Below are 13,527 nucleotides of genomic sequence, written 5' to 3' on the forward strand. Positions count from 1 at the left end.
ATTATATTTGCTTACATATAATTTTTAAAATATATAAGTTTCTCAATCATTTTTATTCTATTGTATCTTTTATTGAATTTTTTTATAATAAATAAATTCTATGTTGCAAAGAGAGTGCCACATGGTTTTAAAATATTGCTTTGTTGATCCAAATTTGCACTATAATTTTGAACATTTAGCTCAAAAATTAACAACAATTTATGGAATTTACCCAATAGTTCATATTTATAAGAAAAGTAACATTTAGGGGAAATAATGTGAAATCAAGTGAACCCAACCTAAGTATACGTCTAAAAGGAGAGGTAATGGGTGTTAGTCAATTTTACAAAAATATTTGATAGCATGGTTTAGTGCAGCTTGCTATGTCCCTGACCTCAAGCTTCAATCCAAACTTAGAGGTATCCTTCATTTCTAGACTGGATTTGAGGTATCCATTTGCTTTTGCAATATGCATAAACGAAGTCCACTCATTTGAAATTTCTCTCATAAAGTACAATGGAAAATGATTACAATAAATACAAGTGCTTGCTATAAAAATATAAAAGAGAAACGGGCTAAAGTCTAAAGGTGCAATCAATGTACTACGTTAGTTTTGCACTAACAGTACTTTGGGGGATTAAAGGCTCAAAAAAGATGATCACAATTGACTTTTAAGTAGCCGAGAGATCATAAATGAAGTTCAAAAGTTTGTTATGTCAAGTGTGAGTATGAACAAACCATTTACGCAACCAATTGATTGTCAAATCAGTCATCTAACTAGTTTTAGCACAAATTTCGTGAATTGTTACCGCAAAATTAGCAAAACAAATAGAAAAATAATATAAACAAAATATTTATTGAAATTAAAAATATTATGGGTATAATCTTATAAAATAATATTCTTTTCAAAAGAATATTTTTCTTCTGATTCTTTTGCCTTGATCACACTTTAGAAAACGACGATAACATTTTTTGGATTTCGAAGATTAATCGAGGGCCACAATTGGTTTATTCCCGAATGAACTCGTTGAATGACGAAGAATGTGTATAGCTGTTCTTTTACCGTTTATCGAACTTGTAGGGAGATTTAATGAAACTTTTTCTTTTGTTGTGAAATCTCTTTTCCCGTGCGAAGTCGCCTTTGGATTTTTTCCTTAAGATTTTCCTTTTTGGATTTTTCTGATTTCTAAATTTCTCCCATTTTTTGATAGAAGACACCTCTATTTATAGGTAAAGATAGATAATTTGAATTTTAGTTGCTTAATTCAAGGGATTTAGTTTCTTGATTTTAACAAATTTTCTTCTTGGGGGAGGTTTTACCAACAAGATAATAATAATAATAATAATTTTATTATTATTATTATTATCCTTTTTATAGTTGGAGATCAAAGAAACTTATCCATAAGAGGATTTTTTTTAATTTATTTATTTTGAAGACCAAATCAGTGGTAATTTAATCTAATAATTTTTTTTCAAAGAAATATTGTAATAGGAAGTTTCCTATTTTTTCCGAAATTTTTTTTTCCCTCTTTTTTCCAAACTCCACTTCGTTTTCCTAGTTGCTTTATACTTTGAATCGTCTACCAATTCGTTTTCCTTCTTGCTTTACACTTTCAATCCTTTTCCAATTTGTCATCCATATATACATTTTTTTATATATATAAATGAGAAAATAGTTGAGAAACTTGTCTTGAACTTTTTCAGAGAGCTCTTTTGATTTTTAGGTGTCCTTTAACCCAACTTGAGAAACCCGACTTGAATTCACCGCAAGAAATCTTCACCTCTTCAAACTTGTAAGTGTTTATTTTATTATTATTATGAAAAAAGTCAAACTTTACCATGAAGAAACGTGGGTGTAGCATATGGCTTGTGGGTCTTTGATACCCACTTTCTAGTTTATATATATATAGTAGACACGTGAACCCACTTTCCAATTTCCATGTACCTGTTGACATGTGTTCTCCTTATTTATTCATTTTTTTTTCAAGGAAGAAAAGACTTACCTTTTTCGAACACGTGTCGGCCTTCATTATTCGTAGAGACGAATTTGATTTTAGGGAATTTAATTTAATTTAATTTAATTAATTAATTATTTTTAATTACCTTAATACTTGAGGGGAATTTTTAATAAACTTAAATATCCATAAAAAAATATGAATATTTAAAGTTTGACCCTCATGTAATCAAGTCGTAGCCTTGACACGAAGCGGTGTCGTATTTTTGACATTTATGTGCTAAAGTCTTCACCCATGAAAATTGGCTTGACTTGAATGCATAGTGGTGTTCAAGTTTTAACACTTAATTAAAACCGAAATAATACTTGGTATCTATGCAAACAAGTTATGGCTCTAATGCTATGCAATGTTGTATTTTTGGCACTTATATGCTAAAGTCTTCACCTATGCAAATTGGCTTGACTTGAATGCATACTGATGTTCAAGTTCTAACATTTAATTAAAACCAGAATAATATTTGTTATCTATGCAAACAAGTTATGGCCTTGATGCTACATGGTGTTGTACTTTCAACACTTAATACGATTTGAGTGCTAAGGTCTTCACCCATGCGAATTGGCCTGACTTAAATGCTTAATGACATCTAAAAACTTAGACCCATATTTTATTCATCTCTCTTTCTACCTTTTTTTTTTTTTTGTGTAGGATGGCGTTCTTCAAATGTTTCAAGGAGAAGACCGTAACCATTCTTGAGGATGATAGTGAAAATTTTGAGGAAGGGACTACTTTGTCAGTGCATAAGTCACTTATTGACCTTCAATCTTTGTTAGTACCAGTGACAAAGGACCCATTACACATTTTTTCCTAGTCTCGAGTTGCATCTTGCAAGCTTACAAATATCAGCAATTCAAAACTTAATAAGGTGAAACTTGTTTATGATATTCTACTGCTGAATTCCTCTCACCCAACTACTACTGAAGTTCATGATGAATTTGGATTGCTAGGTTCTCATGTCTATGACGGAGAAGCCAAATGAGGATGCTCATTCAAAGTACTTGGAGAATCCTTCTTTACCAAAGGATATTGGGAATGGGTAGATGAGGTATTGGGTCGGCATGAACCATTTCTTAAAGGATGTAAGCTTTATGAAGCTATTTTTGCATCCTTATTCAGCTATGAGCGTCATGGCTCTGTGATTAGGGCCTTTTGCGAATGTTGGTGTCCTACCACTAACACCTTGCATACTTCCATTGGAGAGGTTTCCATTTCCCTTTGGGACTTGTATTATATTGCTAGACTACCCATCATTCGATCTTTTTATGATGAGATGGTATGAGCGTGGAAGAGTTATCTAATAATGCAACAAAGTCCTTACTCCCACCAAGTTGTTGAAATTTATTCCTTGCATATCATCGAATTTGCTCTGATATGAAAGGGAAGTCTTCAGTCAAGTTAGCCTATTGGGTGTCATTTTGGTACAAAGGTTCCATGAAGTATGCAAAACCTCTAAATAAAAGTACAAGGAATAAGGCACAGAGGCCTAAGGAGACTCATAACCCTTCCGGGGAAATTGATCCTATTCTTACTTGGCCGTTTTCTTAGCATGTTGGTTGTGTAAGTTTGTTCTTCCTTGGGGGGGTTTCAATTTGATTCATCCTGGAGTCTTCAAGGTAGCTAGTAGAATGGCTCAAGGTGAGACATTTAGCTTTGTTGTTCCGGTGTTAGCAAGCATTTGCAACGACTTAAATGAAATCACTTGTTCTTCAAAACCTGGGAATAATGCATCTATTTTCCCTATTCGTTACTTATACAGATGGTTAGGTGAATATTTCGACACCTATTTCATTTCTCCTTCTTGGAACCATCCCTCGCGAATGACTTATTACACTAACGAGTTTTCTGCTACGTGTTTTGATGATTTGTAAGCTCAGGCTTTGATAATGTTTTACAAAGGTGTAAAGTTGGACCACTTGGCATTGCGCCACAAGGAGCGTGTGCTCTAGACTGATAATGAATCTATTAGTGTTACCAAAGCTTCTTATCTCATAAGTCTTCGCTCTAACTATTTATCTTTATGACAAGGTAACCATCGGGTGATCCAACCATATTATCCTTATCAGTTTTCCAGGCAATTTGGGTATCCTCAAGACCTTTCGAGGGGTTTGCCAGAGATTTTTTGCACTAGAACTTTAGAGGCGGTGTATCCACATTGGGAGTCATGCACTAGGCTTGGTACCTACTCCAAAGTTACTATACCAAATTATCATAGTCTTGAAGAGTTTTCAGTCACCAAGGCTTATGCTGATTGGTGGATCAGAGTACGTAATCCTGATAAGGAAATTCTTACTATTGCTTGTATGGAGCCCCCTCCTAATTCTTCTCGGAAAATACCCTCAAATTCTTTGGAGAGTAGAATGTGCAAGGTTGACTCAAGTGTTTCTACTAAGGAGAATGTTAAAGACAGTGTTGAAAATGATTTTGATGATTTAACTGATGATTAAAGAGCTTCTTTTAAGCGCTCAATGGGTAGACATCAAACTAATACCTCCACATACTCAGAGCATGAGGAAACTATTTTCAGTGGTGGTAGTACTCACTGTCACAAGACTTTTAAGCAGCATAACAATGCACAAGGTCTTTATGTATCAAACGACGACTCTAAAAATACAAGTGAATGTCACTTCAAACGTCGAAAGATTAGACCCAACCCTATGTACTAGTGTGATGCATATGTCTTCTTTGCTGACGTCCCAACTTCTACTCAACTGATGGAACTTGATGGTGAAGAGGTATTTTTTTTTTTGCATTGATACTAACAAAAATAAATATTTGCCTTAGGTGGCGGGTGACAACCAATTTTTCGATGAAGGGGAAGAGTCATTTCCTAAGGATCGGTTCAAAAATGTTGTTGCTACTAGGGAGTCAACGCCCTTTACCTTGACTATGCAACGGGATAATCACTCTATCATCTCATTACCTTTGCCTTATTCTCATTTGGGTGATAAAGGTATTACTAACATCTTAAGTGATGTTCTGATTGAATCTCAAGGTCAAAAGACCATAATTGGAGATACAACATATGATAAATTGACACTTTTAGCAGTTGCAGATTTAATTGTTGAACAACAATCTCTATGCCCTACTATGGTTGCTCATTCTACTTCCATTCACACATTCGACGTCGAACAAATCATCCTTACATGCCCAACACCAAGCAACACTTATGATAGGAGAAGACATTAAGTAGATGATTATCAAAACTTCCAATGAGTGTCTCCCATTATTGAGAGGAAAAATTTTGAGCTTTTCAATGCTATCACGAAGATTAGAGTGGACCCTTCACCATTAAAGTCTCAAATTGAGAAGTACATGGAAAGTGTAGATCACCTCGATGTAGTGCAATGCACCCATTCTATGAAGATATCTCTAAAAGTACAAAACGAACGTTTAACTATTGTTACGTCTCAGATTGTGGATGCTCTAAACTCTGAGGGTGTACAGGTGAACCATTGTCAATCATTAAAGGTTGACTTAGCTATTCTCGATGCTAAACAAGAAGCACTTAAGAAGGAATTGAAGCAACTAGGTATATAAAAAGAGTGCATTCACAACTCAATCTTGGAGATCGATGAGATTATAGCCAATAAACAGAATGATGTTTCTCGTTTGAGGAAAAAACATGTCATTATCGCCCAAACCCCCGTGCTTACCGATGTTGATGTCAAGACTTTAGAGACACTTTAAGAAGCCTTAAGGACTCAACATGATGAGCTTGCATGCTTGGTATGGATGTGACCGTTGTACCTTTTAACTTAGTTTTAGCTCTCATTCTTTTCCTTCATTCATTTTTTATTTTTATTTTATTAAGATGTAATAAAGTTTAACATTTGTTAGCCAAATTTATTTATTAATAAAAATAAGACATTTTTTTTTTGGTAGTGACTAAACTCAAGTGGTTCCCTGAGTTGCCTACGTACCCTTCAAAAAAAGGGGATCAAGTCAAACGTAGTTCCATTTTTTTTTCATGCTCTAAATTTTGCCAAGACTAAAAGAAAGATTTAATCTTGCAAGCATATGTCCTAACTTTTACCTAAGTTGCCTTTTCAGGTTTTCAACTTAGCGGACTTTTTTTTTGGTGCGTCATATGCAGTTTATGCTCATGCGGGTTAGGAGTGTCACTTGTCTTGAGTTTGATTAAAAGATGATAAATTCACGTCCTTGGAACAAAGTTTAATTGAGGGTCAAAGATGACTTATTCTCAACCAAACTAAGACCTTTCTTAAGCATTTTGGAGAACACAAGAAGTCCTTTGAATTCGTCTTGATTTTCTTCAGCCTTAAAAGTGGATGAATGACACTTTTGTATTGTGTTTGATATTCTTCCACGAGCTTGTTGAAGAATGTATTAAGCTTGGACTTGATTTTAATCAAAGGGTGGTAAACACATGTTCTTGGAGCAAAATTTAATTGAGGGTCAATGATGACTTGATCTCAAGTAAACTTATCAACAATTTCCTTAAGTGTTTTGAAAAACCTAACCTTGTCTTCTTTAGCTTTGAAAGTGGATGAATGACACTTTTGTTTGTGTTTGATATTCTTCCATGAGCTTGTTGAAGAATGCTTGGAGTTTGATTTTGACTTTTGAAGCTTTATTTTGGATTTAGCTTCTGGGTTGCATCGCCCTTTTGAGAACATGTTATGTTGAAAGAAAATAACACTTGTATGTAGAGAAGTTAGAGATTTTAGTTTGGAATCTCCGAATTTGACTTCTTTAATACAAAGAGTTTGTTCCTCGGTTTAAGAAGTTTGCCAAGAATGATTTTATTTTATTTTTTTTTTATTTTTAAATTTTTAAAATTTTAATTTCATTTTTTACTACAATTTAAGCTCTTGTAGTATATGAGCAATATGTAGTTTAGGCTCATGCTTTAAGGAACATCACTGGAATGCTGAGGTTTGAAAAAAATTGTGGTAAAATTTGATGTCATGCTCTCTTCATCATCACTGGTGAAAGTGATGGTTGCATAACATGTTGCACAACTGTGGATTTTGTTCTCAAATTGTTTTGCCCCCTTTATTTTTGTAGCATAGAGTGATGGATTCCTATGTATCTGGATCAATTTAATTTGTGTTTCCTCAGAAAGTTGTAGCATTTTATAGAAACCAAAGAATGAGAGTAAGCATTGTAGATTTGCTACTACCTCATCATCTTCCTTGGTTTTGCTTGACTCTATACCAAGAGTGTTTTTTTCATCTTCACTTGGTTCATCTTCTTTCAAATTTTCGTGACAAGAGACCATATGGGTTGATGTCATCATCCTTCTATTAAAGAACTCTAGAGAAAAGTATTCTCCTAAGGTGACAGGGGTGATGAGCTTTTGTACCAAAAGGTTATCAACCTGTACAATATCTTGTTTTCTTTTTCGAATATCGACGAATATTTTGCTTATGTTGTTTCTTTGGGCGTGGATGAGATTCTTGCTTCTTATGAGGTCTTCTTCGTATCACCAATGTCCAACCTTTTTCATTGTATGACATTGATTCATTATCAAAATAGAAGTGAAGAAGGGTGTTTTGACATGACACTTGTGTTTGCTTTGGTTTCGGTGACTCGCATTGGATAGTACCAGTGTATGCCCCTATTAGGTGGAACATTTAACAAAACAGGATCGAGAGACCCAAATGTGACTATAGCATGATTTGACTCTACTATTTCATCCAGATCTAGATGAATTCTTCATTGTTTTGCAAGTTTCATTATGAGATCTTTTAAGATGAAACATTTCTCCATCGGGTGACTGATGATTTGATGGTAATGACAATAGTTCAGATCATTAACACGACCCATTTATTCTAGACGTTTGCACTTAGATAACTCAATAAACTTTTTCTAGATTAAGTCTTCCAACATGCTAGGCATATCAGAGTTAGGAAAATGATACTTTTTCTCCTTTAATTCCTTCAAGGTGACCGACATCTCTCATTTTCCTGGGTTGGTCTAGACTCTTTTACTTACTTTTTTTTTTTTTTTATCTCGCACTGAGATTTTGATAGGAGTCGTATTTACTGTCATTGACTCCTGGATGAGTTTTATTGAATTGTTATCACTTGTTTTCCCATTGTGTCTTCTCTTTCCTGGTCAATGATAAGGTCCTTTTTAACACCATGGTTGGCTATGCTGAGCTCCATGTCATGTGCTCGAGTAGCTAATTCTTCAAAGGTACAGGGTTGTATTCCTTGAAGGATGTATAGGAGACCCCAATGCATTTCTTGTATGCACATCTCCATGGATGATACCTTATATAATCTATCTTTGCAATCAAGGCTTAAGGAATGCCAATGGTTGATATAGTCTACAACCAACTAGTCTTTCCATTACTTAGTGTTAGTAAGTTCCATCATGCTTACAGTTCATCGGGTGATATAAAATGGTTGAGGAATTCACGTTCCATTTGGTCCCAACTATCGATACACTCAGGTGCAAGGTCTATGTACCAATCGAAAGCATTGCCTCGGAGAGAACAGATGAATTGTTTAACTAATAAGTCACCATCTGTACCTGCATTGTTACAAGTTTCAACGAAATGGGCAACATATTGTTTTGGATTTTCCTTCCTATCAAATGATTGAAATTTTGGAGGTTGATAACCCACAGGCATATGTAGGTTATCAATCCTCTTAGTGTAAGGTTTAGAGTACATGAGCGTACTCTGTGAGGGTCCACTATACTGCGCTCTAATGGTGTTAGTTATCATGTTCTGAAGTTGTTGGACAGATAATGACACCATTGAGGCAGATTCCGTTGTTTGTCTCTCAACTTACATTGTCCTATACGTATGTGTTGCATCATAAAGAGGAGATGCAACATTCGGAAGGTGGTTGAGTCCTTGACTTGACTCACTCATACTTTGTACTTGTGCCTCAACCTTGTTTATGAGGGAGACTATTTGCATATCCTTCTCCTCGACCGTCTTGGTGAGTTTGGCGATGGCGCGAGCCATATTTGCTAATTTTTCCTCTACGGATGTAGTGCTAGTTACCATTATCGCCATAGTCATCGAGAATGGAGAATTAAAAGAGTTGGAACGATTGGAATAGTTTTCCTCTTTTGACATTCCAGTTGGCGATTCGGAGCGTGAACCGGTGCTAGAGTTGGCATTGGTAATAGAGTAAGGAGATTTATCCCCAAAATCCTATAGTGTTGAAGGGAGTTTTCCCTTGCACGAGGATTACAACTCTTTACCCCTAAAGAGACCAAGGTGATGAGTGGTTGGTGCTCATCATGTGTTCTTATCAATTTTAGCAAACAAGCAGACTCACTTGTTTGTTTTGTTGAGAGTGAAGATGTTGATTTTTCTTTGCTACGAGTCGTGGGGCTCGTAGCAGCGTCATGTGTCGATTGTGCAATGAAAATCTTGTCATTGCCCTTGTTGACATGCACAACTTGAGTTCTTTTGGGTGCCATCGATGTAGTAGAGATCAATCTTCTAACAAAAGAGATGAGAGACAGAGATGTCCCACCAAGCATGCCAGAAATTTGTATGCACAAATTTCGTGAATTGGTCCTGCAAAATTAGCAAAACAAATAGGAAAATTATACGAACAAAATATTTATTGAAATTAAAAATATTGTGGGTACAATCTCTGAAAATAATATTCTTTCTAAAAGAATATTTTCTCTTTGATTTTTTTTTGCCTTGATCACACTTTAGAAACGACGATAACGTTTTCTAGATTTCAAAGATCAATCGAGGGCCACAATTGGCTTATTCCTTGAATGAACTCGTTGAATGGCGAATAACGCGTATGGATGTTCTTTTACCATTTATCGAACTTGCAGGGAGATTTGATGAAACTTTTTCTTTTGTGTGAAGCCTCTTTTCCTGTACGAAGTCGCATTTGGATTTTCTCCTTAAGATATTCCTTTATGGATTTTTTTGATTTCTAATTTTCTCCACCCCTTCTTGATAGAAGACACCTCTATTTATAGGTGAAGATGAGGAATTTGAATTTCAAATTTCCGAAATTTAGTTGCTTAATTCAAGGGATTTAGTCCCTTGATTTTAGCAATTTTTCTTCTCGTGGGAGGTTTTATCAACAAGATAATAATAATAATAATAATAATAATTTTCTTATTATTATTATTATTATCCTTTTTATAGTTGGAGATCAGGGAAACTTATCCATAAAAGGATATCTATTTTTTTTTAATTTATTTATTTTGAAGACCAAATTAGTGGTAATTTAATCCACTAATTATTTTTTTAATTTTTTTTAATTTTTTTATTTTATGTCTACACTAGTTATTAGAAATTTATGCTTCTTAAAAATGATCATCAGGTAAATAGGCTGATGGGTTGATCGTCTAGTTGAGCACCTTCATTAGAATTAATAATAAATACTCTCTACATAAGATCATTGTAAGGCAAACATGCTAATCGATTGGTCGGTTGATTGCCTAAGTTGCCACCCTCCAAAAAGTGGCACTTTAAGGGTCCTAAGTAGTTCACACATTCATGAATGGAGACTTCTTGATGAATTTTGAAAACCATGAAGTTTAAAAGCATTTTAAATAAGTCAAAGTTTTTAAAATTCACAGAACCAACTTAGAGAATGATTTTTTTCTTGAGAGAAAACTTAGCCTAAGAATGCCTTTTGAAATCACGCAATCCATAGTTTTGCTCCATCTTTAAATTTTCATAGGAACTTTTCTTTCTTTTTCTTTTCCTTTAATTTTAATTGATTTACATGGAACCTTAAAGTTTTATTATCATCAAAATTCCATTGATAACCTTAAAAAAAAATGTTTGCTTACAAATGTAACTTCAAGGATACAACAAACTCATGGTATGTTTTTAATTCAACCACTCTTCAAGTACTTATGTGAGATGGAAAAGTGATTTTTAGGATAATTTTGTTTTCAATATATGAAGAAAACCAACTTTTAAGAAAAATTTTACCTTGCTCCTCTATTTTCTAGGTTTCTTTTACTTAGGGAAGTATTAAAAAATAAATAATAAAATAAATATGAGCTTATTGTCCATGAAAGCTTTAAAAATAACTTAGTGCCTATATGGATATATATATATATATATATATATATATATATATTATTTTATTTAAAATGGACATTAATTTTTTTTAATAAAAACTCTCAAATTGTTGTTATAATTTATATAGAAGTTAACATCATTTCTTTTTGTTTTTAAAGTAGAAAACAAAAAGTGTATTTCAATGCATCTTGGTGAATTTTCTTTTCTTTTCTTTTCTTTATTAAAGCATAATCCTTTTTGTTTTACTTTTTTTTTTTTTTAATTTCATCAACTGATATTATCAAATAATCTAAAATAGATAACAAACTTATTTGATCGAGGTAGTAAGAGCCCATTTCACCGTGTGATTTAAAAATGGTTTTTTGTTTTTAAAAACAAAAAAGTACTTTTAAAAATTCCTAACATTGTTTGATTGCTGTTTTATGGAAACAATTTTTAAAAGCAAAGTGAAATAGAAAACAAGTACAAATTGTTTTCACCGATTTTTTTTAAAAAAAGGAAAATATAGAAAATTTAAAACAAAAAACTATAAGAACACAAATAAAATTAAACATGATATCCTTTTCTTTCTCTCTCCACAATTTAATATTGATATCAAAAATCTTAAAATATGATTTTTTTTTAAATTACACGTATTTTTATGAATTTCTTTTAACTTCTCTAAAATTTTATATTAAGTAAATACATTTCAAATTATATTGTACTTGATACCAAAATTTTATTAATTTTCAAAAATAATCTGAACCTCAAAAATCGATTTAATTAATACTAAAAGGTCATGGAACAAAAACATTAGTAAGTCATAGACCAAATTTTATTTTAAATGTCTAGGTTAGTTTTTCTTTATAAATATATATATATATATATATATATATATATATATATTATATATATATATATATATATATATATATATATATATATATATAATTTTATTAGACAAATAAATTTCAAATTAAGCAAGAATTAATGTGTTGGGTTCATCAATGAGTCTAGTAATTTTTAAAAATTGTTAAAAACCTCAATAGTAAACCAATTAATACTCAAATTTATGGATAAAATTTTATTTAGAACAAATTTATTGTTTCTATTTTATAAAGAATCCTTATGTTATGATTTTTTCTTATTAGACATGAGATCCAAATTAAACAAAACTTAATGTGTTGGATGTTAACCAAACTTTTATAAACTTTATGCGGAAATAATTATTTAAAAAAAAACAATTTTGAATGCATAAAACAAAATAAATGGAAGTACTAAAATAATGATGATATTCTTTCTTTGATCCATGATACCAATAACACTTCTAAAGTGAGATTGAGTCACCTTGTGAATTGTGTTGTCAAGGTCTTCAACTCACTACTCTCATATAGTGGATGGGTCACTTGTGTGGTGTATGTTGTTAAAAATAAAACAACAAAAGGACATAAGAATGAGAGTGTGGCTTGGGACCTTAACTTTTAAAAGGTTGTACATCTCTTAGTCTTCCCATCAAAGACTATGTGGGAGTTATACTCATTATTTACACCCATTATGTACAAATTAATGGGTAATGGTGGGTTATGAACTTGAATGCATCTCTATAATTGCATAGGTTATACTTTTCCATTTTCCTCCATTACTCATAAACATAATGTACCAAATAAATTTCATAATGATGGAGTTACAAAAGTTGTAACACTACATTCATATAAATTAAAATTTCTAACTCCCCATTTATAATTTGAGTCTTCCATACATAAGACTCTTGGATGTCCAATCAATTGATTCACCTACCTATCAATTGATACCCTTAAATATTATTGACACAAATGTAATTATATATGTCCACACATTATAGGAAAAAAAAGCTAACAGTCTCCCACTTGGCCTACATAATTATATTTGTAATAGATTAAAACATAATATGGTCATAACAATTTCTCAAAAATAGGCATCTCTTACGTTAAGATTATGTTTCATGGAACCACTAACAAGAAATCATTGAAATGATTGGATCACACAACGATCCAATATTCTTCAAGGATTATAGTACTAGCACCTCCATTAACATGAATCAATGACTTTTATGACATTAGCAACATTAAGGTGATAATGCTAATTCATTCACATAATGGTCCCATTAACTTTTAAACATCTAGATTGTGCACAAAATGGATGTATAAAAGTAACATAATAATAATCAATATATCATAATCAAGAACTTTATTCTCATTATAATGTGATCATATACATTACACTCTCAATCAATCTAAAATTAACAAACTTGCCACCAAGCCCATGCGTGCAACATAATCCATAAAAAGCTTAGGTGGAAGACCTTTTGTCAATGGATCTGCCAACATGAGTGTATTTTTAATATGTTCAATAGAAACAACTCCATTTTGAACTTTCTCCCTTACAACTAGATACTTAATATCAATGTTCTTTGATCTTCCTGTAGTCTTATTATTTTAGAGAATTGCACAGCAGCACTATTATCACAATATATTCTCAATGGTCTCATTATCGAATCAATAACATGAAGCCCTGAGACAAAGT

The sequence above is a fragment of the Vitis riparia genome, chromosome 15 (genome assembly GCF_004353265.1).
Source record: "Vitis riparia cultivar Riparia Gloire de Montpellier isolate 1030 chromosome 15, EGFV_Vit.rip_1.0, whole genome shotgun sequence".
Taxonomy (NCBI): Eukaryota; Viridiplantae; Streptophyta; class Magnoliopsida; order Vitales; family Vitaceae; genus Vitis; species Vitis riparia.